At 39.0% G+C, this 26,588-nt stretch overlaps 1 protein-coding gene across 1 annotated transcript in view; it reads left to right on the top strand.

Moving 5' to 3' along the window:
• The window catches only part of LOC128740757 (LIM/homeobox protein Lhx3), a 53,557-nt gene that overhangs the window by 3,660 nt on the left and 23,309 nt on the right, over positions 1-26,588 (top strand). The window lies entirely within an intron of this gene.

The following is a 26,588-nucleotide window of genomic DNA, read 5'->3' on the forward strand; positions in this document are numbered from 1 at the left end:
TCGAAAAGCCAATCCAACGCTTAAATGCTCAATCATAATCTGGCCCAGTAATATTGCGCAGGAAAGGTTGAGGTACTGGGCGGCGTCGGACTTATATTATATCAACCAAATCAAGGTTGTTATCACTGTTTATACTTTTGAACAGCTAACGCAGCAGCAGCAGCACCTTCCGATATTTATAGTAGCGAAAGAAAACTGTTTGTACCTTATCGCAAAGAAAAAAAACACAGTTCTTCCAGCCGAGTATTTTGTATGATAATAATCTCTTTCTGTTTGCGGTAAAGGTCACCAAAATATCGATTAGGGTATCGTACGTTACCATTGTTTTTGGTTAATGTATTTTTAACTTACGCGGTGTATTGTATATGAAGATTCATAGTCAATGATAAAGTGCAAGTTGTAAAATCTCGCTGAATTTATCATATTTTAAAGTAATAAAAACCCCTGAGAAGGAAGTACCAACTACATATTTCTTGGAACAAGCGACAAAAAATCTGCCGAGGGTTATGGGGGATGCCTAAGTGCCTATTACTGTTCGCCGCTATTTCCACATGTTCGTACTTATCTATATGGGTAGCCAACGTAGCAGCACATCCTTGTTACAAGTTATCGAAACAGGTCTAAAATGCTGGTCACAAAAGATACGATCGTTGTTATCGGCAGTCCAACGGGACATGTAATCGCGATACTGTCATGTTACGTCAACGTTACTTGAAAAGCATATTCGACATCACTACTTCTCTACGGGCAAGAACCGCGTTGTTTTTCGGTTCGGTGAAAATTGAGTGTAAGATGTTCGGCGTCACTCAGCCAAACACACGTGTGCGTAGTAAGGTTTACTAAGGGATTTGAAGAACAAGTGCTTCTGGTGTTGTTTCAGTCAAGTAGCTTCTACGTTAATCCGTTGGCAAACGATTTGAAACCAGAACCAGACCGATGAGTAAACTTTGCTAAGTAGGGGTATCGCCCTTATCTTAGATTAAATAGACGCGCGAAGGTTCGAGTACGCAACAAGTTGTAATGTTTGCGCTTTGCTTCAGTAGAGTAGAGAGTAAGTGGCACCTCTATGCACACATTGTAAGGCCTTTAACTACCTACTGTACTGTAACACAAGTTGTCCCATATTCGATTTTTTCTGTATAGCTTAAAAGCACGACACTTCCAAAAATAGATTTCGCATGAACGACATTTAATAGTTGATTTGATAAAAACTTCAATATTTTAAAGTATGATTAGCATTAGTAGTTCCTTTTAGATATATCTACAACCAGCGAAATGATGCGCGTGGTCTGAAAAACTATTTAACAAACCGTCACACAATTCCGACGGGGCAGCAAAAGAGCAAATTTACCAACGGAAAAACTAAATTTATTTTTCATTTAGCCACTTTCCAGTAGCCACGTGCCGGCCACACTCATTAGCTTCCGGGCGTATTTGTTCCAGAGTGCCGGAGAAGATCCAATGTACACCAAGCACGCTCTGAAAGCATACCACACTACGCACATCATACCGAAAAGGGTGCCCGCCTTGTGCCTGTTCACGGGCGCTATTTACACCCTGGCAGCGGAAGTTGTAGATTGACTGTAAAGGGAAAACTTGTTGACTTACCCGTGTGGAAACCACAGCCCTAATTGAATGCGTAAACTGCAGTTTAACTAGTTTCCGATAGTTTTTCGTACATTCGGCTGTCGATTATTTTTTGTTCCATTAACTACAGGTTTTCTCTGCCGGCGTTCTGACGTCCGAAAAAATATGTTCCCACCACAACCACACAGCCGCGCTTCGAATTGCATCGCATATCAGATTGTAATTGTTTCGCATTGGAAGCATAGTGTAACCGAATCTCTCGAGAATTTACGCATGGATTTTGCCCTTAGGAAACAATTATAACCCATAACACGAGTTAGTGATCGAGGCGGGTGAGTGAGTTGATTTCGCTGGGAAAATGGTAGAAAAACTTTTTCTTTGATTTTATGTTTTTAAATACCAACCAGAACAGGATGTTTAGATCAACCCCTAGCGATTCGCTCGGAGTTGTTGCTCCTGCCCATGCTTCGTTTGACGGGAGACGGTTGCTCGGTGTTATTGCAACAGTGAGGGCGTGCGCCCAGAAAAAAAGTGAACAGTAAAGAGTAAATGTTATTTTGTAACACAATATTTGTCCCCAGGCAGTGAACAAACCGTCGTCACGTCGCTTTGCAGCAGTTTCGGTACTTTTAACCGACACGTGACAGCCAAGTAGCAGAATAATGCAAGACCTGTATGGTTTCCAAATTGTCAGGGATATCGGATTTCTAGAAGTGGACGGAGAATGTTTAGTTGACAGTAGATCTACGAAATACGCGATTATTTGGCTCAACTCTTACTAACTATATTTAGTTACTACTATAAGCTGGTTTACCATAGCTACGTCAATTTCAATTATTGTAACTGCAGCATGATCCTAACAGTATATATCCACCCAGAAAGTTATTGTGAAGTTGTTATTTTTCAGCATTTTTGTGTTCCTGGCTTTGATAATTCTTAAAGCTCCGCTTGACGATGGGTCAACACTTCTTGATTGGGTGGAGCTATGGTTGTTTGAAGAGTTCTTGTTCTTGAGCACCACGGGCACGTTCTTGACGGCAAACCGCTCCAGGGCCCCTAGAACAAGAACGTGTCGCTCGAAAAAGAGGCAACTAACGAGTTTCCAGACACTTCTTCACGTAAATCACCTAATTCACAGTCCCGGTTGTGGCCCAATAGCCATTTGGTGTGCTGGTGGCCGACCAAATAAAACAAAAAAAAACAGTCCCGGTTGCAATGAAAATGTCGCTTTTCAAGCCAGAGGTACAAACCAGATATTTTTAGTGAGCTTTGACAGCTTTTTATGGTTGAAAATCTCTGTCATCTTTTCTCTTCTTGTTGAGGTAGAAAAGTCTTACCCAGGAAGCTGTTCAAAGTCTGCCTTGATGTAGGTTTCGATGTTCATCTCCACGCAATCGAACTTCGGCAGCATCATCGTGTACAACTTCCGGGATCGTGTTTTAGCCGTCTTATTTTGTTTATCGTTGCAATTTAAGTAACTACCTTTTTAAACTACCGTTAAATTGAAATTCAGGCTTGGATTTGAACTTAAACCTAGAGTTTTATTTCAAATTGGACTAATTAGAAATTGGACTTCAAATTGAATCTGAAACTAAACATGAAGTAGAACTTAAAATAGGATTTGAAATAAGGCTTACAATTGAATTGAAAGTAGAATTAAAATCGGAGTTGATATTGAACTTTAAAGTCTAAAGCCAAAAGTCACACACAGAATAGTTGAAAATCAAGAACCAAAGGCAACAAATCAAAAGCCACAAGCAACAAGTAAAAGCCAAAATATGAACATAAAAAGTTTAAATTCCAAAGTTAAATTCCCGTAGTTGAAGGCCAAAGTAAAAATTTAGTAGTCAAAATATAAATAAACAATTAAAAGTCAAAAATTTAAGAGATGAAATTCAAAAAGCAAAAATCACAATTCAAAGGTTGACAGCCGAAATCAAAATTCAAAAGGTAAAAATTAACGGTCAGAGTCAAGGTTTGAAAACCAAATGTTAAAAGTCAAAAGCACAGCACAGCATAGCATAGTTTGACCGCCCGTGTGTTGCCCGCGATTGATCTAGATCAGCTGAAATTGCACAAAGAACCATCAGAATGATGCTTGAGAGTAACATATCATTCTCAGTGTGCATTTTCTGATGATCCAATTCTTTGTAATGATCAATAGCAAAGCTGGCCGCGTCCAATGCAGGCCAATTTGGGAGGGAATGGAATGTTAGTCCGACATTGCTGCTACTAGAGACCGAGGAATCCTCTGCATCATCCCATGCAGTGTCACAGGAAGGAGTTGTTGTTAGTGGAACAGAATTGGTCTGGATCTACCGAGGTAGGTGGTACGACCACTGTCATTCTAGCTCGGGTACGATTTGAGGACGTGTTTGGTCACGTGGCCACGGTGAAACAGGTGGTGGAAATTCGAGATATAAAGGAGTTATGTACAGTTAAGAGGCTTAAAAAAGTGGATTTTTCTAGAATTTTTCTAGAGCAAACCCTTTAGCTGATTCAACTGAAAATTTGTACACATTTTACAGTAGCTTTCGGATGTATTTTAACATATTCTATTTTGAAAAAAGTTATTTAAATAGCTTCTATAGTTAATCTCCTGGAACTCTTCAAAAATAACGCGTCTTGCGGTGAGCACGATATCTTTGGACTGAATCATCGAAAATCGAAAAACCAAAAAGAAATTGGTGATAAAATATATTATCTATAGATTGATCGAAGGATTTAGCAATATAATTAATTTTGACGAAATTGCGGCTTGTTAAACATAAAAAATCGATTTTTGGGGCAAATTTTGCTCTTAAATTGTCCATAAAATAAGAAATATTAATCGGTGAGGAAAAATCTTCGATTAATCTGTTCAATATATTCTTATCTTATACTTGTGTCAAAATTTGAAGTGGTTCGGTTCAGCCGTTTTCTAGAAATCTTGCTCACCGACTTTTAAAACACGGTTTGGAGAAACGCCCGTTCAAAGTTTCGCGTTCCTTTTGCAATCGCTCTGATACGTCGTTACAAAAATACGTTTAACTTCGTTAATATTTGCCGGATTGGTACGAAATTTTCTGTGTGCATACTTAAATATATGTACACTACGAAAATGATTATTAGATAAAACATACTTAAAAACCTTGACTACTTTATCAGAGAGGTGTACAAAAGCTATTCAGTTCCTAGTGTAAATCAATAAGAAGTTGGTGCTACCGGTCCAATTGGAGAGAAGATATCGACGATCAAATTACTAACACATATAAACACTTTTGATATAAAATGATAAATTCTATTAAATATACAGTCAGTCGAAATTAATCTTAGATAAAGACAAGCTGGTCCATAATCCGAACGTCCTACTTTCGTGCCGTTTTGAGAAGTTCTCTGGAAAATTATTTCGCGTAAATCGTATATGTTCCACACTAGGTAACCGATTTGACGACTCGAACGCATGAGATACCTCGCTTATAACGCTGCAATAGAAATTCCGGTTTGTAAGCACGTCATTGCTAAATGTGCCCTAGTGAATTCATAATGACCTTCAAAAACAACCGCTTTCGGAAAAATACAACGAGAGAGGCAAGAAAGCAATCGATGCCAAATTGCCATTCGAAATGATACTCAGTATGTAAGCACCGGCCATATAAGACCAACGTGAATATCGAAAATTTTCTTGTAAAATTAGTATTATTATGAACATTAAGATCCAAAATACACCTTTATAAATTTAATATCATGGTAATGGTATTACATAAAGATTTTTTTTTGTTTTTTTGTTGAAACGATGATTCTACAATTGTTGAAGGGACGGTAAGGGAAAGTAATGAAGAAGGATTTTTTGGGAATGGAGGGGAAAGAGTGGAAAGAAAGGGGGGGGGGGGGGGGGGGTAATAGGTAGCTACGCTTAACAAGTTGTCGTTGTGACTCCTATCTTTTGTCCAATGCTGGAAGGTGCATGGGTCGAACCAAGCTATAATCAGAGATTATAACCGGATTTGAACCCACAACACCTGCCAGGGCGTGTGGCTCGCTGGTACCCGTGTACCTTTGAACCATAGAGCCGCTGGACAAAAGAAGTCTGCACAACCCCCCTTATTAACCGTAGCGACATGGGTTGGGCTATTTTTAGACACAAATTGTGCCTCTTCCTCCACCTACTGTAGAAACCTCCGACCGAGAAGTTTTAATCTAACTTGTTTTTACTTTCAGGACGACGACACTATGCAGGCCCTTACGACTTGCAAGGTACTGCGTGTGACGTTGTTCGTCCGAAAGCGTGTTACTCCGCGTTTCTGAGCGCGGTTCTTCGGAGAAAGGCTTCGTTCCTTTGAAATTGACCAAACTCGTGATTTTAGTCATGACCTTGAAATGCGATCAGGCATATATTAATATTTTTTTTTGAAACGATGATTCTACAATTGTTGAAGGGACGGTACTTCTCGGTCGGTGGTTTCTACAGTAGGTGGAGGAAGAGGCATAATTTGTATCTAAAAATAGCCCAACCCATGTCGCTACGGTTAATAAGGGGCGTTGTGCAGACTTCTTTTGTCCAGCGCCTCTATGATTCAAAGGTACACGGGTACCAACGAGCCACACGCCCTGGCAGGTGTTGTGGGTTCAAATCCGGTTATAATCTTTGATTATAGCTTGGTTCGACCCATGCACCTTCCAGCATTGGACAAAAGATAGGAGTCACAACGACAACTTGTTAAGCGTAGCTACCTTTTACCTCCCCCCCCCCCTTCCTTTCCACTCTTTTCCCTCCATTCCCAAAAATCCTTCTTCATTACTTTCGCTTTCCGTCCCTTCAACAATTGTAGAATCATCGTTTCAAAAAAAATATTAATATATGCCTGACCGCATTTCAAGGTCATGACTAAAATCACGAGTTTGGTCAATTACATAAAGAACCATAATTTATTAACTTACATCAAAAAATACTATGCACTTGCGAGATTTATGGGTCTCGAAACCACGTGGCAAACATGAATTACTTATACCTCAAAATAAAAATCAGGTCCAATGAAATGAGCCAATATAGTCCCTAAGTTGATAAGCATTTCCTCTTACCAACGCTAATAACGGGTGACAACTAAAATATGAGATTTTTTCAAGACCCCTACACTCAACAACAAACGAGCTCAGGGAGAAATGAGAGTGTGTATGTGTTAGCTCTTTCTCTCCTCTTTATGTCAGTATTTTTGTTTTGTTTATGCTTGCCAAGTTTTGCTAAAAATGGCGTCAAAACAAGAAGCATTCCGCGAGCGCGTTGTACACTTGTACGAACCTCCACAGAAATCTCAGGAAAAAGTTTACGGTACAACCTTTAAAAAGCGAATATGTTGCGGCTTCGACTGTTTACCATATCCTAAGATGCCCAACAACTATTCGCAAGCAAGGTAGTGGAAGACCAGCCAAAATTATGGACGCAGAAGGACATCGTTCTCTTTCTCGTTTCTTCAACAACAAGCCCGCTGGTTTGGCTACCAATTAAGATGTGCCAGACGAATGTTCGAAGAAAATTTTGAAAATTTCTACAAAAACGTCATGCAGATGTACAATACGTATTTTGGCCGGATAGAGCATCATCGCATTATGCCAAAAAAAACACAATAGCTCCTGAATACCCATTCGATCCCATTTTTACCCGAAGACCACGACCCGTAAAATCTGTCTCAGTGCGCTCAATCGAGGATTTCTTCGGGATTTTGAGTTTCTTGGTGTACAAAAATAACTGGAGAGCCACGAATTGCAGACAGTTGATTGGTTGAATCAAGAGATACGAGTATTTTAATGCTTATGGTTACCAGTTCTCGTGCCGAATAAAATCCTGTTTTTCCAATAAAAATCTAACAGTTTTCCCAAACCCAACTATCTTGTACACAGCAAAGCTTACCGTCCACAAGTCATTGCGCAAATGCATCGAACATGCAACGAACAACAATCCAACTGACAGCAATGCCTCACTATTGTGACTAATCACTCTAATTACCTCGATTTCGTATGCCATAAATCAAACAGCAACACATTATCGACATTGTGGCACAGATTCACCGGCCAGTATGATTGCTCTCCTCGACCACTCAGCTCAATCATCGCAGCCCAATTTCGAGCCTATTAATTCATCATCCACCAAATTAGCGAAATTGAATTAAGCCAGGTGACTTTAAAAGCTGCCATTTCTCAAGGGATTTGCTCCGGCATTAGCAAATCCCGCTGCGTCCATATCGTTCATGCTGATGCCAATGTCACTGTCCAAATTGTAGGCGCACTCCTGGGACATCAACTGTACAAATTCGAGAAGCACGTCTACGAACCGCTCTAAATTTGGACCATCAATCACGGCGGGTTCGGTGATTAGATATTATGTCTTCGATACTGCCGGAGAGCCTAACGTACCGTGCAGATAAGGCGACAGAGTCTTAAACAATCAAACATTCGGGGCGCCAGCTCTGGAGCGCAGAGGTGTGCCCTACCGTGTGCGATTGTCATTTTCCAGATATACACCTGATCAAGTGTCCGCTTATAGAAATCAAAATATTAATTTAAAGTATCTTCATTTCAATAGAAATTGTTTTCTTGTAAAGTTCAATATAACAAATTGTTTTTGTCAATCAATACGTCGATCAATCAAAGCTTTGCCTGCATACATTGACAATCCGGGGCATCTTTCAGTATGTGGCCAACTTTAAATACTTGTATCAATCGAATACAGTGCCCGTATAAGAATGGCTGATGGTGATAATTCATAGATGGGGGAGGGGGTCTTCACACTGCATTCACCTGATATCGGTAGATGATGGGAGATTGTAGGGTTGTATGTTAAGCTGTCATGTCGAGTACAATCGATGAAAATTTATTGGCTTTTTATTCGAATTTAAGAAAGTATCCACGGCGAATGGGTGACCGTAAAACGCATATAAAAGCATTAGATACCCTGGCACGGTTCGGAAAAAGAAATCCTCGCTAGGGTATGTTATAAAGATATGGGTTGGTTCTAATAATCCTTTTCTTTTTACTACTAGTGCATTTGCAATGCAAGATATTGAAAATTATTTCATAAATATGAGTTTTACTGGGGTGTTCGAAGAATAACGCGACGATTTCTGAACACTTGACCCATTTATTGGCACTTTGTTTTTGACAATGTAACAAGATAAGCGTTTGAAAACGTATTAAAAATCGAGTTTGTCCAAACTTGAACGCCCTAACTTAACTAAAAGATCAATTTTGTTCGTGGTAGCATCCAAAAGTGCTTATTAATATTCGATTGAATCTATATATTTCCTTCATTAGTTTTCGGTTAAAATTACTTCATAAAATTATTTGATAAAAAAAAACTTGAAACAAACAACAGCATCCAAGTTCGGTAGCGAATTGAACACGTCGTGTAGAACTTTTAGTCTCCAGCAATACTCGAAGCAAACGCCATGTTGATTTTTATTTCAGTGTTTATTCTTACAGCAAAACCCCGAATAAGGTGTGGGGCAACGCATGCGTACAACTGCTCCCACACCTTCCCCATGCTGTTTGCAAAGAACCAACGGCACTCGGCAAACCCATGTATGTGATTTGAGCATGATACGTCTTATTCAGTAAAACTGCAAAAGTTGCTCTCTTTTAAATTCATGGGAGTATTGTATATCTGTATTTCACCGGTCCACTTTAAAAGTACAATAAATTTTTAATGATTTGACTTGTGCATGAAAATACAACTTTTGTTTAAGTTTATATGTTTATCTATAAATATAATTTTGCTACATCATAAAAACTTGATGCCCACATTTCACCTGTTCACAATTAACCTGAAAGCCTCCCGCCAAGTAACTGGCTGCCAAGTGTGTACAAATACCTACTCTAGTACCCGCAAGCCAACTATGAGCTGGGTTTCTGCTTCGAGTACCTACTTTGAAGGACAAATATTTGGCTATGCTTTGATGTTGACGTGGTGCGTCGCATGGTTATGTGTGCTGAAGCACAAAACCCATTCCCGCTTTTCCCTATCCACCACCAGCGCAGCGTGTGCTGTAGATTCACTGGATACGGCCAACGTTTTCCATTTCCGACTTAGGGTTGGGTTTGGTAATTCACAAAAGTTTGATGTTGTTACACCGGGAGACAAGTGTGCAAATATTTACTCAATTCATAAATCTTATTTGCCTTTAATTTTTCACCGTGCACTGATTCGCAGGGGAACACGAAGTAATCAGGACTAACAGGCTGGCAAATAAAAGTTAGAAGCAAATCGCGAGCCCGTATTGTTTTATTTGATTTTTCCTTTTTTGCTAAGGAAATATGATGATGAATAAATTAAGTGATGTTTGATATTTTGGTTAAATATTTCTTAAGCCTGCAGTCCCACTTCACGGCAATATTTCAATTTAAAAGTATGTTAGCTGCACCGTCATACAGTTTGGATTCAGTAAAGAAAAAAAATTGTACAACATTTTTCGCAACAATTTTAAAGTTTAAACGGTAATTGCAATCGTTCAAAAGTCACTTCTCCGAAACACCTCATCAGCAAGCCACGTTCGGATATCCGGATAGAAGATGCCATATGGTCGATATCTTCATCACATCCGTGAGTGATTTATGCGGATTCCCATTTGGCCGCACATGACAAATAATACGCGTATTAATATTTCATGGTTGTACAGGCCTGTTAACTATAAGGTTTTTTGTATGTTCTTCCCCTACCCTATTTTGATGCCGCGGCTAAAAGTCACTTCCGACTATCAGGGGAATTCCTCTCATTAGGAAGAACCTTCGCCTGTATTACCGCCAACAAAACAAACTACACAGGAATCAATTCATATTCATTACCACTTTTTTATCCCCTACTCTAACGATATCCTTTGCAGCGTAGGTTCCTATATGACGCATAGAGGAACAAAAACAAATCGGGGGCACGACAGTCACTCGAGAATAGAGCACCGATATAACATTCACGGCACCAACATCGGGGCACCCGTCTGAAAGCCATAAAAAAGCCCATAAAAATGTCGAAATACCTGACGCATCCTTTAACCGAAGTGTGATCAGAAGAGTAAAACACCGAACGAAAAAAAACATTTGGATTACAAGGGGAGAACTCGCCGACTGGCATTCTTTCGTTCACCATCTGGCGTGAACGAAATATCGCGTGCGCTTACGTAATGCGATCAAAGGTTAATCGTTACCTTGCCTGATGTGTGCCAGGATGTAGTTCGAAGAGCAAATGGTATAGGAAAAATGCCAATGTTAATGATTCAGGATTCTCGTCCACTACGGTGTTATTATCAGGTAATCTTCCTAAGCCATTTACTAACCTATTACGATTCTTGTTCGAGACTATTTTGCTCAGCAAACTATTTTGAAAATTTGAAATCGTTTAAATTTTGGGGCTCACTGAACAAGCTTATATTTTGAATGTAGAAAAGTCTTAAAACGCTATCGATAAACTCTTCCCAACCGATTTAGTTTAAAACAAAGCCCCGGCAGCGTTCTAGAGTCTTCTTTCACATATGTCACGTCGTCCATCAAAATGGACTATTCGGTACTTTGAAAAATGCGGTCATATGCACTATTTCATACGATATTGCTGCTCCGTGATTGTTTAATCCACTTGGATCATTCCGAAGCTCGTCATAAATTTCTTGGTCAAAGCGCGGATAGTGGTAGATTTGTTCTTATGAATACAATTCACGATTTTCTGTTCCAATCCGGAAATGCTGAGATCGGACTTTCATCCATTTGTTGAAATATTCTTCAGGGAACATTGTGTGTTACACTCTTTTAATGTAGGACTATCAGGGGGTTTGGTAAATTGTTGGAAAATGCATAAAACAGATCCCATAGTGGTCGTTAGCCTCTTATCCAGCAACTCTTATCCTTACCTCCCCGTGGTACCAGCCGGAATACGAACAACCGGAGCGGAGATCTGGTAACCAACCCCGGTGGAAACTAAGGTAGTATATCAACAGGGAAGGAGGCACAGTATGTCTCAACACTTTAAGATGTCAGCCCCATCACGAGATACAATAGTGTAGGCCTTAGTACGGCTACCTATCTAAACCCTAAAAGCTAAAAAGAGTCAAGAAAATTCTACGCGGAATATTCGGCATGAACAAAGGCGACGAAATAAGGACATGGAATGGTAGCTTGGCACCTGGAACTGCAGATCGCTAAATTTCGTTGGTCGCGACAAGGTGCTGCTCGAACAGTTAGAATCCCGAAAGTTTGGCATCATGGCACTGCAGTAGATCTGTCGCAAAGGTGAGAAGGTGTGGACGACCAACAACCCAAGTAGCACACTTTAGGTCCATTTAGTTGAAGCAACCGAATTACGACTGAAATTAGTCATAATTCGGTTACCACAACTACTTTGGAACAACCGCACTAGTAGGGAAGCTGGGAACGGGCTTCGTAGTGTTGGGCAAAATGCAGGATCGTGTAATTGACTGGAAAGGGATCAATGAAAGGATGTGCGTGTTGAGGATAAAAGACCGTTTCTTCCACTACATCATTATAAACGTGCATTGTCCACACGAAGGTAGACCCGACGACGAGAAGGAAGCGTTCTATGTGCAGCTGGAGGCAACGTTATTGTTTGTTGATTTTTTTTAAATTTTGCGATCATTTTGCTTATCCCCTGGTACTACTTACTTGCTTTAGCAGCCGAGAGCTGGGGTGGCTCTTACCGTATTCAGAATTCCTCTTCATTCATTCATCCTCGGTCCTATGCTACTCGTCGCCAATTCGTAATGCGTCTCGACCAGGGATGGAAAAAATCGCTTCTAGCGACCAAAATCATAGAAGCGATCAGATTCAGATTCATTAACATCACTACTTGTAAGCGACAAACACTTTGTCGCGATCCGTACACATTATGACAAACCTCATGTCAGATCATGTTCATTGCATGATTATGACCTTTTTCACGCAGCTAAGTAAGATGTAACACTGTGATCGACTGCTGAGACTGTTTAGAGAACAAAATCTTGTGATCAACGCTAAAGATTCAACGCTGTTTGTCATGATCTGTACGGATCGTGATCTGTGCGTATGGCGATAACTCACAGATTTTATCAAAATCACTGATCTTCCTTCCTTGGTCTCGACACACGTAAGTCGGTTTCAACCTGGTCAAGTCATCTAGCATGTTGGACCCCTCTATTCCTGGTGCCGGTGGGGTTCTTGAAGATAACGGATTTCACTGCACAGTCGTCCGGCATCCTTGCGACGTGGCCAGCCCACCGTAGCCGCCCAACTTTCGCCAGATGTACGACGGGAATTTCTCAAGTAGTACTTGCAACTCGTGGTTCATACACCTGCGCCACTACGCGCTATCCGTTTTTATAGCACCAAAAATAGTCCGCAATACCTTTCGCTCAAATACGGCAAGTGCACGTATGTCTTCCGTAAGCAAAGTTTCAGTCTCAAGTCCATAGAGGATTACGGCTGCTTGATCGAAGCGTCTTACGGAGAGAAAAGTAAGCTCGATTTCCAGCTTGAATGCGCCGTTGGATCGCCTTATTCGTATTATTGACGGCGGTGACTAGAGATCCCAAATATACGAATTCATCTACCATTTGCAGTTCATCGCCGTCAATAGTCACTGCCCGTGGGAGGCAAACATTGCTTTTTATGAAGCCTCTTCCTACCATATATTTAGTTTTCAACGCATTCATTTGCAACCCTATCCTGCTAGCCTCCGTTTTTAGTCTGGCGTAGATTGCCTCCGCCGTCTCAAGGTTTCTAGTCCCAAGGCTAGGAATTGGCAACTCTTGGTGAAGATCATACCTCTCGTTTCGATGCCGTCTCGTTGGATCACACGTTCAATATTGAATAACATACAGGACAGTCCATCCTCTTGCCGCAACCCTGCCATAGCTGTTCGCGTTCAACTGTATCGTATGCTGCTCTGAAAACCACGAAAATATGATGCGTGGGCATGTTGTACTTTCGACATTTCTGGAGGATTTGTCGGAGAGTAAGGAAGTGTGGTATAGAGAAATTCGACAGCCCGTAGACCGACAGTTATCCCATGAGTAAATTGTCAAATTGACGCTGACGGATGCGTTGACGCAGCATTCTGGTTTGTCCTTTATTTTGCAACACAAGAACAAAATGAAATTATATTAAGTCGGCAATCATAATTTAAACCTACAAATGATAGAAATGAATGCAACACGTAAAGGTTTGTATCTTTTTTCATATGTTTCATGCAACTACATTTGCTTTAATTAAACATTAATACTACACGAGTTTGTCGCCCGTGTCAGTCAGGACAAAGTACGAGGCGTGACTTGGTCCGTGTTGAAGCATATATTTAGCATGGTAGCTTTATAATTTTCACCCTGCCCCATTTCCACAAAAGGAACGAATGTGTTTGCAAAATCGGAATGTCTTTCTTCTTTTCGATCACATCCTTTCTCAGCATCCGCACGCTTTGAGCGAGAGACCGAACACAATCAGCGCCACGTGCATGAGCTAAGAACAAGTGCGTTTCCCAGTTTGTTCAACCGAAATGGTTCCTGCTCTCGTCGGTGGTGGGTGGACGAAAAGTGATTAATGTCTATCGATTATGATAAACATCTCGGTGTGGGTAACAGCCGGGAATAGTTGGTACAAAGGAAAATTGCAAATTCTGTGTGAAAAATGTAGTGTTAGAACGCAGAACCCGAGAAGCACGTGCTGCTAATTTAATTACTGGTTTCCTTCGGGATTGACACACATGGATAACGCATCGCCTGGTGGGAATGATTTCTGTGGATTGTTCGCGGCTTTGGAGAGCTGTCACGTGCGAGCTGTATCCGATAACTATTAGGTAGGAGTGAGGGCGGACAGATTTGTAAAGCGTGCATGTCGAGTGTTGTGATAACATCAAAAAGGACAAGTTGGTTTCCTGTGGATTTGTTCATCGGATGTTAATAAACACTTTAATATCATTTATGTTTATGGAATGGATTTGTACTTATTTATGGTCGCGTGGATACGTGAAAAACAAGGTTGGAATTATCTTTCCCACCCTTTTGTATTGAGTTCAATCGTATTAAATACGCACATTTTACACCAATTAGTTCGCTTTTTTGAATCTGTAGCCACATCATCTGAACCTTGCCTTTGCATTGGTGCACTAGTGGGATTTCTGGAAGACAAATAACACTCCCTCGGCTGAAATTGGTAGATCGCCTGGTGCGGTGGTCGTCGCGCATCTCCGTAGACGTATCACAAGAAACCCCATGAGAGTTCGACCCGTGCCCGCTCGTTGCCAGACGTGCATGAACGGCGAATATACCAGAATTTATCAAAACTAATTTAATATAATCTCGTTGCTAGATGCCGTTCCGATTGTGCTGATCAGCTTCAGCAGCGAGGCGGCAGCAATGCACAAACTAGGCGTCCCCAGAGGATTCGGGTGGCTTTGCTCTGCTTGACGTCTGTTGGCGGGGAACCTTTATGAGGATTCATTGAACGTCAACAAGCACAGCGTGCTGCTTCGGTTCGAGTGTGCAAAGTCGTCCGCAATAGCGTGTCAGCTTTCATCTGAAATTTCAACCAGCTTTGTTATTCATAGTTTCTCACCAAGAAAAGCGACGTTTGACGTACAACTTATTGTGAATTCGGGTGGATGTATTTGAACAGCTTTACGCCAATTCGGTTGCGACGAGGTTTCACATCCATACACACAAAAGATAATGATTAGGTACTATTTTCAAAGTCAAACTTTAACTTTAAATTAATTTTTCACAAGTTTTGAGCTATTTCATTATTAGTTTAAAAAAAGAATTCTCAAACATACCTAACCCATACTTTATAAGCAAAATACTCAATTTAATGTTTAGCGAAATAAATTTAAAATTCCATGAACGGTATATGAAAAACGACACTATCTTCACGAATGTATTCAACTCCTTTAGCCTACGGACTAGAAAATATTCCTTCTTTTGTTCTATGTAGATATAGTCGGCGCACTGGTTCGCTCTTTTGATCAAATTTATTGCCATTATTTCGTTACGACGGCAAAACTCTCAACTCATTTATTTAACCCAGCAGACAAATAAATAAGCACGTGATTTATTTGTTTCTTTCTGTAGTAAATTCAGGTGTAGTAAATAATGTTTGCCCTAATAGTGATTTGATATTATTATAATATTTCTGATGTTGTAATCCTTATTTAAACGAAACAAAATGTTGATGTGTTTGTCAAATATTTGTCACGGTGCGGTCACAATCCATGTCTGAGGATTACGCTCGCTCCTTGAAACAAACAAAATTGCGTAATATAATTTATTTTTGGCTTATATGTATTTATAAATGAACATAGGAATATTGCTCATCAGAGAAAATTGGAGCACCTCCATTTTGTAGCCCAAGTCCAATGGCCTCATGTATAAAATATTTGCATATAGGTTTTCCCGTTAGTTCCATCATCGATTGTTTAGCGATTCAATTCGCTTGAGCTTGAGGTATCGTTTGCATAAAACATTTGCAGAATAGCATTGGTAAAAGATTGGTAAGTTGAACCGAATTATGTGATTATCTTATTTTATTGTTTCTACAGATAATCACAAAAAATATTTAAATAAGGCGTAAAATAAAATTTTAGTTCAAGTCAGTATCATATTTTTAACGTTTTCCGAAATATTGTGTAGGCTTCTAAAATTGATTTTATTCATAAGTTAAGTGAGCGTGTTTCCTAAACAGATGTTTGCACCAAGCCATTTATGTTAATTTTGCTGACATTTCCGAATGATTTAGCACAGCACATAAAGCATTGAACTTTTCCTGCCGGCCCAATTGGTCCCATATGGGCACTCAAAAGAGTTGTCTGCCCCTGTTATGTACAAACCGGCTCTAGAGGAAAAACTCCAACCACCGCACCGATCCTGCCAAACGGGAACACACTGTATCGCTGTGTCTGTACAGACGCAGCATGTTGTAATAGGCGGAAAATTTTCTGCTCCGAAAACTCACATGTAGTGGCATCCTGCTGCGAAAATGTCACTCGCGTGTAATAATATTTTATGTCCTTGCTCTTTTTCAACGACCCCTGTTTTCCTGGGTTTCCAAATTACTCCTGTTGACAAGAGTAGGATGGGGTTAACATCAGACAGCAAACAATGTTGAATATTTTGTAGGAGTATAGAAATAATAGTCAATTGAAATAGGAACACAAAACGTTTTAACATTTCACAATAAATTCGGATAAATAGTTTGTATGATGATGTTAAAAAAACAAAAATGTGCGACTTAAAAGCACTCAGCAGAAATTATGTGTCACACAAACCGATCTAAACTATAGTATTATCACTGTGCATTAAAGTGCCTTTTACCACAAAATACTAACAGCGAACAATCCCCATTTCCTTAATTTTCCGCTGGTGATGCCACACTAGTGTTAGCGTTAAGCGGAAAATATTGCTCCAAAAGCGAAGGGAGTGTACTCGCCCGACGCTCGAAAATACATGTTCGAATTTAAACCGAATTAAGAGCAGCGTAATTTGATAACGGCTCTCTCACTCTGAGGGGTTAAGTGTATAAATATTAAATTTTATTGCATTATAAGTGATAAAATACAATAAAAATAAACAAACCTACAGCAGAGCGCGTCAGCCAGCTGCGTTATGGACGAAAGCGAGTGGTTGCGATGTCTGCTGGGGTGTAAAATGAATTTATGGTCCTGCTCTGTCGTTTGTCCTGAAACCGAACGGAAATTATACGGATTCTCTGGTGATTCTGGTGACAACATGAAATTTTCATTGCCGTTTGTGTCACACAAATGTATCGGGATGATATTCGTACAATATCCAACTATCCAGGCAACCAAAAATACTTGTCCTAATCACTTTATCAATTTGTCTTATATTATATGTATGTTCGGCCTAATGACAAATTGTTTTTAAAAAAAATAAAATATCAGCCATAAATCGTTCAAAAGCAAAAAATACAACGCTTTAATAGTTTATTTATATCATTATACAAGATATTGGTTGTAATTTTTGAAGCAGTTTGTGGGTATTTAGGTTCCTAGTAAATTTATTTAGAAAACTGCCTATTTTTCTATCATAATCTGAAATCTATGTGGACATTTTAAAGCATAATGTATACACGGGTATTAAATGTGATCAAAACCTTTTGTTTGAAAATCGCGAAACCATCGGTTTTGACAGACCATCTGACAGTATTTTCGCTTTTATTAGAATTCTTGTTTCGCTAGGTTTGCGCTTTCTCGTTTAATATTTCAGTAACATTAAACGCCATTGATTTTTCACATTTTAGCATCAGTTTTTTGGTTGTTTTTAATTTTTTTTATACCGCTAGTTTTTAATAATCAACGGAGGGGACGGTAGAAGAAAGTAATGAAACACAGGTGTTGATAATTTCCAAACAGAATGGGACAAGCCGTGAAGTGGAAAGAGCGGAAAATTACGTAAGGAAAGAGTTAAGAAGTTGTGTACCGCTCCTCTTTATCCAAACTGGGGGCATCCCTTGATCGAACCAAGCTATAATTTGAGCCAATTATTATTTTTGTCAATGAAAACAACAACACAAGGCAACCAATACAGTGCATATATTATGTTGTTTAAATGTTGATGAACGCGGACAAACCAACGTGACTCTTTAGAGCTATCATTAAATCGCGTGATGTGTTTCGTGCGCATCTCGTGCGACACTCTCGAGACCCTTTGAGACGCGAGTCGAGTCCCTTTGAGCTTAAGACAAGGTGACGGCTTATCCTGCAAACTTTTTATCATCATTCTTAAGGTGGTGATCCGAAGTTCTGGAAATTTATGACGGCGGAGGCAATCTACGCCAAAAGACAGGCGGAATCTAAGACGATTAGGCTAAAAATAAATGCGTCGAAGACCAAATACACGAAAGAAAGAGCCTCAAACGAGACAAGTGCGCACCTTACACGAACGTAACCGTTAACGACAACGAACTAGAAATGGTAGATGAGTTCGTGTATTTGATCACTGTTGATTGAAGAAACAACGACATTAGTAAAAAGACCCAACAGCGCATTGAAGCAGAAAATCGAACTTACTTAGCCCTTTGCAAACGCTACGTTCAAGAAACTTAATTCGCTGTACGAAGCTGACAACGTAAAAAACTCTCACGAAACTAGTAGTTTGCTATGCACTTGAAGCTGTGATGCTGCTCACGGAGGACATAGGTGCCCTTGCCCTTGGGTTGGAGCAGAATGTACTGCGGACGATAATTGACGGAGTACAAACTGAAAGCAGAGAGTGGCGGAGTTGTATAATTCACAAACTACAGATTGAAGAAATTCCCATCGTACATCTGGTGAAAGACGAAAGGCTACAGTGGATCAGACACGTCGTAAGGATACCGGATGACAGGGTGACGAAAACGACTGTCTACAACAACCCCGCCGACACCAAGGGCCTCTCTCCCAACGTTTGCACGTTGATGACTCCATTGTTATCTTTAAGTGATAGACATGGATTGCTAGTACGTGCTTGTACGTCTATGGATCCACCGTCCTGGTTCTCAATAGCTTTAGGTTTGTACTAACATACTGTTATAGGAATCCTTCATTACAGGTGCACATTAACAAATTTTAGCGTTTACGAGATTTTTAAGTCAACTGGGTCAGCTCAATTTGATTTCTATGAAACTGTACGTATCAAGACGAAATTTTCAGAACTGAAACTATTGCCAAAATTTTTCAGAGCCGACCACTGTTGTTGTACAGTTGGTGTTGCTATCAAATAAATTTAAATTCTGTCGCCATTGGCAACCATTACACACTATACTGAGAACATAATTTCGTATTTTTTAGAAAAAATATTCGTAAAACATGTTCGTAACTGAGAAAGAACCATTCCGTTTAAAACATTTATAGGCTAATTTATTACCGCAAATGTTATTTTATAACGAATGATTCGTATTTGGTACGAGAACTCATTCGTAGCACATTTTGCACCAGAACGCATTTTGTATGGTTGTATAAAAGGAGAAAATATACTTGTGCAATTGTAACCTGCGTAATGTGCAATTGTCGTGGTTCTGTGGTTTGCGGTGTCGGTGTTCGATTCCCAATTATGACAGCTTTTTACAGAGAAAAAGGGATTTCGCTATTTTCCGATAGGTATCGGTAGGTATTATACTATTTTTATCGTGAGCTTTTTCGTATATTCGTAAAACGCACGAAGCATTTTTTTAAATACAATAATTCGCACAAATATAACTTAGTATAAATATATACGATTCATTCAGGAATGATTTTACGAATATACTCCGTGATAGAAAACAACAAAAGATTTTGTGAGACAAACGTTCGTTTTCATACTATAAAACCCGATTTAATCCACCTAGTGGTGAAAGGAACCTTTGTTATACGGTCTTACTTGCTATTTGAGATAGAAACCGACACGTCTTCGGAGTATAATCCATCTATTGGTTAACGTTGCGTAGTGCGCTGGTTTACATAAAATTTTTGAAAATTGAATACGTTTACTTATAAATTTTGATAGATCCTTTTTTCATGAAATTGCTGAATAAGGATAAGTAAGTTGTTAATAATTTGAGTAAGTGCAAGTAAAAGTAGGTTGTAAGGGCAAATATTATTCTTTAACATATACATTGCGTAGTAAAGGTCTAGTTTATAGATTTTTGAACTACGCATAATTTCCTGTAATGCCTATTTGATTCACACCAATAAAGTTTTCTAGAATAAATTTTATCAATTTTTATTAACCTTCGGTTACTCACGCTGTTGTATTTTGTATAGCACGTGTAGGTTTTTGAACGCCATATTGTTATAAAGTTACAAACCGTTGTGTAACAAACGTATATTCTTCAATAAACTTGTTATGAGCAAAATGTCATAATTATTCAATGCATTAATACTTTAAATTGTTGGGAAAATTGATCAGCATAAACTGACATCACAGAAATGAAGCAATCAGCATATGAGGTGTACCGGAATTGGCCTGGAATTTTCTCTCGTTTCTTCATATGGAAAAATGGTGTCTGTATGCATCAAAACAATCAGCAATAATGTAAAATGTTTAAAATGTATCCGTCTGTTGGTAGTCGAGTAATTCGGGGTCAAAATTAGGGTATTTTTTATAATCAAAGTTCTACAGTTCCTAAACAAGCAAACATAGAGGTATACTATATTCAGCAAAGTTGTGTATTTTTACTATTTGTGCAACTTTGTAATACATGAAAAAGTCATACAACAATTACGAAAAGAGCTAAAATAAAAAACTGATTTCACTAATTCATATACAATAAATAATATTTTTCTAGCTTCGCTGAAGAGATAGGGGGTTACTGTCTTCAGCAAAATTTCTTGTAATAATATACTCTAAAACTTTGCAGAATACATCAATGTGTTATATTGAAACTGAAGAAAAATAATTTTTTTATTCCACTTTTAGGGGGATTAATCAAAATTTAAATTGCACCAGACGATAGAACTTTCAATTTCAAGAAATTCTTCCAAAGGTTCCATAAACCTAAAACCAAGTTTTCCCAGTCAAAACTCTAGTGCGCATGTCTCTTTGGCTTTGGGCCATTGTGCGCGCGAATAACCCGTATTACAAAAGTTGGCGCGAGTGTTGGAGGGTTAATATCTTTTGATCAGCAAAACCAATTCTACTGAAATTTTGCAGATATATTTGCAGCATTAAAATCTCTAATCTGATGTCAAAATAATTCAAACTAGATAAAGCATCTTAGATGAAATGGTTATAAATTATTATAAATTTTAATGTGTTGTATTCAATTGCTCGTAACTTTCAAATTGAACGTCCAATCAAAAAACAAATCAATAGTGATCTATTAGGCTATGTTACCTTTCAAATGAGACTAATAGCGCCTAAGTCGGTTTAGCCATCTCTAAGAAACAGGCGATAATTATTACCTTGTCAAAACAGGTTTTTTTAGGATAACTTTTAAACTACTTGTTTGTTTTCAATAAAATTTACCCGAAAAATTTAGCGTTAACAAGAGCTTTCATTCGATATCAAGATCGTTGAAATCGGTCACTTGGTTCCGGAGAAAATCGTGTCACGTAATTTTCACGTTTTTACTTATAACTTTTAAACGAAATGTCGGACCTCGAACTAATTCAATAGTGATATACTAGGTAATAATACCTTTCAAACAAAAGTAATAGCGAACAAATCGGTTCAGCCATCTCCGAGAAACAGGCGATAGAAAAGTTGCGCCCCGCACATACATACACACATACACACATACACACACACACACACACACACACACACACACACACACACACACACACACACACACACACACACACACACACACACACACACACACACACACACACACACACACACACACACACACACACACACACACACACACACACACACACACACACACACACACACACACACACACACACACACACACACACACACACACACACACACACACACACACACACACACACACACACACACACACACACACACACACACACACACACACACACACACACACACACACACACACACACACACACACACACACACACACACACACACACACACACACACACACACACACACACACACACACACACACACACACACACACACACACACACACACACACACACACACACACACACACACACACACACACACACACACACACACACACACACACACACAGACATTGCTCAGTTCGTCAAACCCTGTCGATTGGTATATGTGGCTCGGCCCTCCGGGCCTCGGATCAATTTCGTGTTTTTCGACCAATTCCTAAACCTTTGTTATAGTATAACAAAGGTAAAACATGCTTTATTCTTAGTGTATAAAACATGTTATATTCCCAGTGTACATAGCCAAAAATACGTGTAGGGCAGTGGTGGCCATGGTATAAGCATAATGCGGGTTAAATCAGATCTCCTCAATAGATCTGGGTCCGGAATAACTTCTGACATTAATTAGTTCAACCTATAGTTCCAGTCCACCATCCTTCAAACCAGTCCGCGAGCCGCAAGGACCATATACCAGAGCTGCATGCGGCCCATGGACCGCATTATTATCATCACTACTGTAAGGGAACTGGAGACAAATTGAACACCCTTAGTAATTTCGCTATTCGCTCTTCCAGAAACCAACCAAATATTGAACACATTACGTAAATTGAAAATTCGATTCATTTTCTAGATGTTTAACATTAAGATGTTTGAAAAAAAAAAAGATTTTCTATGATAATTTCTTTATTTTCATAAACGTCACGTTCGAGCTTGTTTTTTGTTTGGCTAAAATGAACGTGCAGTGGGGGCAAAATGAACATATCATAAAAAACTAAAGATAGCATACCGGATAAATTGAACTTTGAAATTTAATTTTTTGTTAAAAAAAACTTATTTACTTTTAGTGAAAATTACCATCGGTGTCTTACTTTAGTAAAAATTTTAGACTTTTTCAATTTTTTTCACATTAGAAAGCTTATGATCCGCACATAATGTTTCAAACAGCTTGTAATTCTCCTATGAGAAGGTAATTATTAATATGGGCCAGATTTTATCCGGTTTATTGGAATTTTGGCTACCTGTTCTTTTATCTTTACGATATCTATAAAATGCAAATATCGAACAATCACGGCAGAAGAAATTATTCTTAATTTCTTCTGAACGTTGGGTTTTTATCTTTGGACATAATATGCAACTCTTAGAAAAAGCTTTTCCCAAAAATTCATAATCCTGATTCATTGCAGCATTTACTCTCATGAATGCCACAAGAGTAGATAGTAAGCAAAAAGTGTATATAAAATATTCATATGGATTAGCTATTAAGAACTATTAAGAAATTGACCAATGAGTAATTCATATTATCATATAATAGTCAAGCCCATCATTTGCTGGAATGGAAAAATACATCATGTAAACAATTGTGACATATTCATTTAGTTTTATCCAATGATAGTTCATCTCCGAACCATTTCGACCCAGCTCGTAATCTCACAATCCCTCATACACGCAATTTGATGATCGTTGATTGTTTAAATGTTAATGCTCACTAATGGATATCGATCCAATTGATTCTGCCTGCGAGTACTGTTATACACTATTCATTGCCTCCGATTGTAATTGCGCACGGTGCCCGACGACATAGGACTAGACATAGTTACCAGAGAGCTTAGAAATCGTATTAGGTCCACTGATGTGTATGAAAACATCATAGTTTCCATCGGAACTCAAAGTATGGTGAATTATGCAGACGATTTTATTGTAATAACATAGAGCAGGCTCAATGATAACTTATGAAAAGTAAATGCAAATGTAGTACGGGCTGCTCTAATGGAGAAGATACTATCAGAATACCACTTCAACAAAATGGGCTACGTATCCGACGTTATGCATACGGTTTCTGCTTACTTTCCATCCACAATATATACGTACGATGTCATATTACAGACAGACACACCTGAACCAGGTGAACTGGTTCATATGTACTGTCCTATCGCATGTCCTTTGGCAGCCACCAGAGTGTCAGTTAATGTCTGACAGCATTCGAACGCATTTAGAAATGAGTTGAGCGTTCGAGTTAGGGTGGTCGAAAAGTCGCCAGTTTTTATTTTGTAAATATGTATTATTTTATAAATTTGTACTTGCATAATGATATTTGAAAGAAACTAAAAACTTCAGGTTCATAACTTTCTTAGATATTCGTATCAGTATCATCCCTTGGTTTGTAAACCAATATCAATTATCCACTTTCCTACGGAAATCGGTGTCAATGTAATCCACCCCTACTCCTCATAATTGACCTTAATTTATTTATGCATCCTCCCATCTCCCGTAGATCGGCTATTCGCTACCCAAAAGCTCGGCAGTTGGTAATGATCCCTGTAAACAGTGCGTGCTGAAAAATGCATATAAATGTCAATAAGGTATTTTCGCCGATTTACCAAAGCATTTTACCCGTTTTGTCACCCTCCTGCTTGGAACTGGAACTAAAGCGTTAACAATAATCCCTCCAAGGCGAAGTACTGTCCTGTTGAGCCGTGCCAGAAGCATTTAGACTCGGAACGAGGGTGGCAAAAGACATCAATCCATTACAGCGCACTTAGTCGACAGAAGTATTTAATGCGTTTAATACGAAGCCCATAACAAAAGACCAAGATTTCGATCGTCTCTCTGTCTCGCTCGGTTATGGCTCAATAACATTTGCACCCGTTTTGGCTAGGTCGTATCGCAGTCGAATATGTCACTGTTCACGGTACCCGAGTGGCATTTGAACAGATGGCCCGCGCAACATATTCTGCTTGTAAGCGGAACAAAGTTGTTGATGGATGTGGTTTGCTCTAGCGATGCATTTACACTTTGGAAAATAGATTGCCTTAGAAGACAATTTAACGATAGCCGTAAACGGTGAAAATATTCGTAGGCTTTACTTCACATGCAATATTTTATTTGGACTCTCCAACATCACGAAAGTCGTATTTTGCAATTCACCGCTAGAATAGATGCTAGAAAGCACTTCATGATTTTTCTGTGAATGATAGAGTCTGAGGTACATTTCAACCTATTTGCTGGCAAAAATCCAATTTAGAAGTAAATATTGTTGGATATTCTATATAATCAAATTTGATTGGCACGTGATTTTATCAAACCAATAACAAACATTGAATGTTTAATTAAACTAATCGAAATCCAAGAGAACCATCATATTATTCCTCGCCGGTATACGCAAGCGTACACCTTCTCTAACTCTTTCAGCTTACAATACGGAGGATATGGTCAGACTATTATCGTTATTATTATTGTTATTTCTACTTAACATATTCACTCGACACTTTTGCCCGACGGGCACAGGGGAGGCCATGCAAAAATATCTGCCATTACTACATAAACGCTTTGCCGTAGTACATAAATATGTTGCTTGGTCGGCTGCCAGCAGCGTTTGTTCTCCCCAACATAACTGTGGGCAAGACTTAAGAAAGATTAGTTCCCATGAAAACGTATACATTGTTGACGACTACAGATAGAACGTTGAAACAGTATACTTATTATGGGGACCGGGCCGGTTTCCAACATTTATCACTAGAACCGGTATGTGCAGCCGTTCGCAACTTTATCCCTTGGACTGGATCGTATGCTGCTGTGTAGTGTCCTTTCGCAGTGCCACAGCATTTGGGATTTACCCCGACCGAGAACAAGCTCTTCTAGAGTCGTTGGCTTTTAAGTGATTATCACCCATTTACAACATTTGTCACCATGTGGATAAATCTATATAAGTCTGCTATAATAGTCCTGTGTCGTTCCCTCTTTCGTTCACCCATCGGGCGGGTGGTAGGATTTTTGCGTAACGCGATGCAAAACGTTACGGGTCATGAATATGAATGCGGTTAAGTAATTGTTATTGGGCGTATATACAAAGTTTTAAGCCCTTACATTTTATTTTTTTTCTAAACATGGTTGAGGGTGACACTTGTCAAAGCTATGACATGACACAAATGACTCAAAATTAAAGAGCTGGTTGTTTCATATTGACTACTATATTAAAGTTGTGTCCATTACGGTCTAATAAACTAATCGTCGCATGTCCGAATCTCGACTGGGACAGGCTATTAGAGTCAACTGCTGATTATGAAATATGTCGAATAAAAAAAGTAAATTTTCGAAAACGACATGTAGCGCCTGGACTTTATTTTTTTTATTACTGGTTACATTACAAACACACAGAGCGAGCTCCAGGTACTACATTAAACTACTAAATCGCAGTAATGAGTGGAATGGAAAAAAAACTACTAAATTCAATAGAATGAAATCACTATGAAATATTGGTTATCAACGGATTTTTTGTATTCTGAATTTTTGTTTTGTATAATAATTTGAACAAAATTTCGTAACCTAAAATATCTTCACTCGAATGTTAATTACCATTTTTATGCATGCCAATAAACAATTTATTGCTGGGCTTCGGTTTCTGTATATTTTTATATAATTAATTTAATTATCGTTCCCGGTTCTTCCCCTACGCAAAACACTAAATCGGGATAGAAAA

This window comes from Sabethes cyaneus, chromosome 3 (genome assembly GCF_943734655.1).
Source record: "Sabethes cyaneus chromosome 3, idSabCyanKW18_F2, whole genome shotgun sequence".
Classification (NCBI taxonomy): Eukaryota; Metazoa; Arthropoda; class Insecta; order Diptera; family Culicidae; genus Sabethes; species Sabethes cyaneus.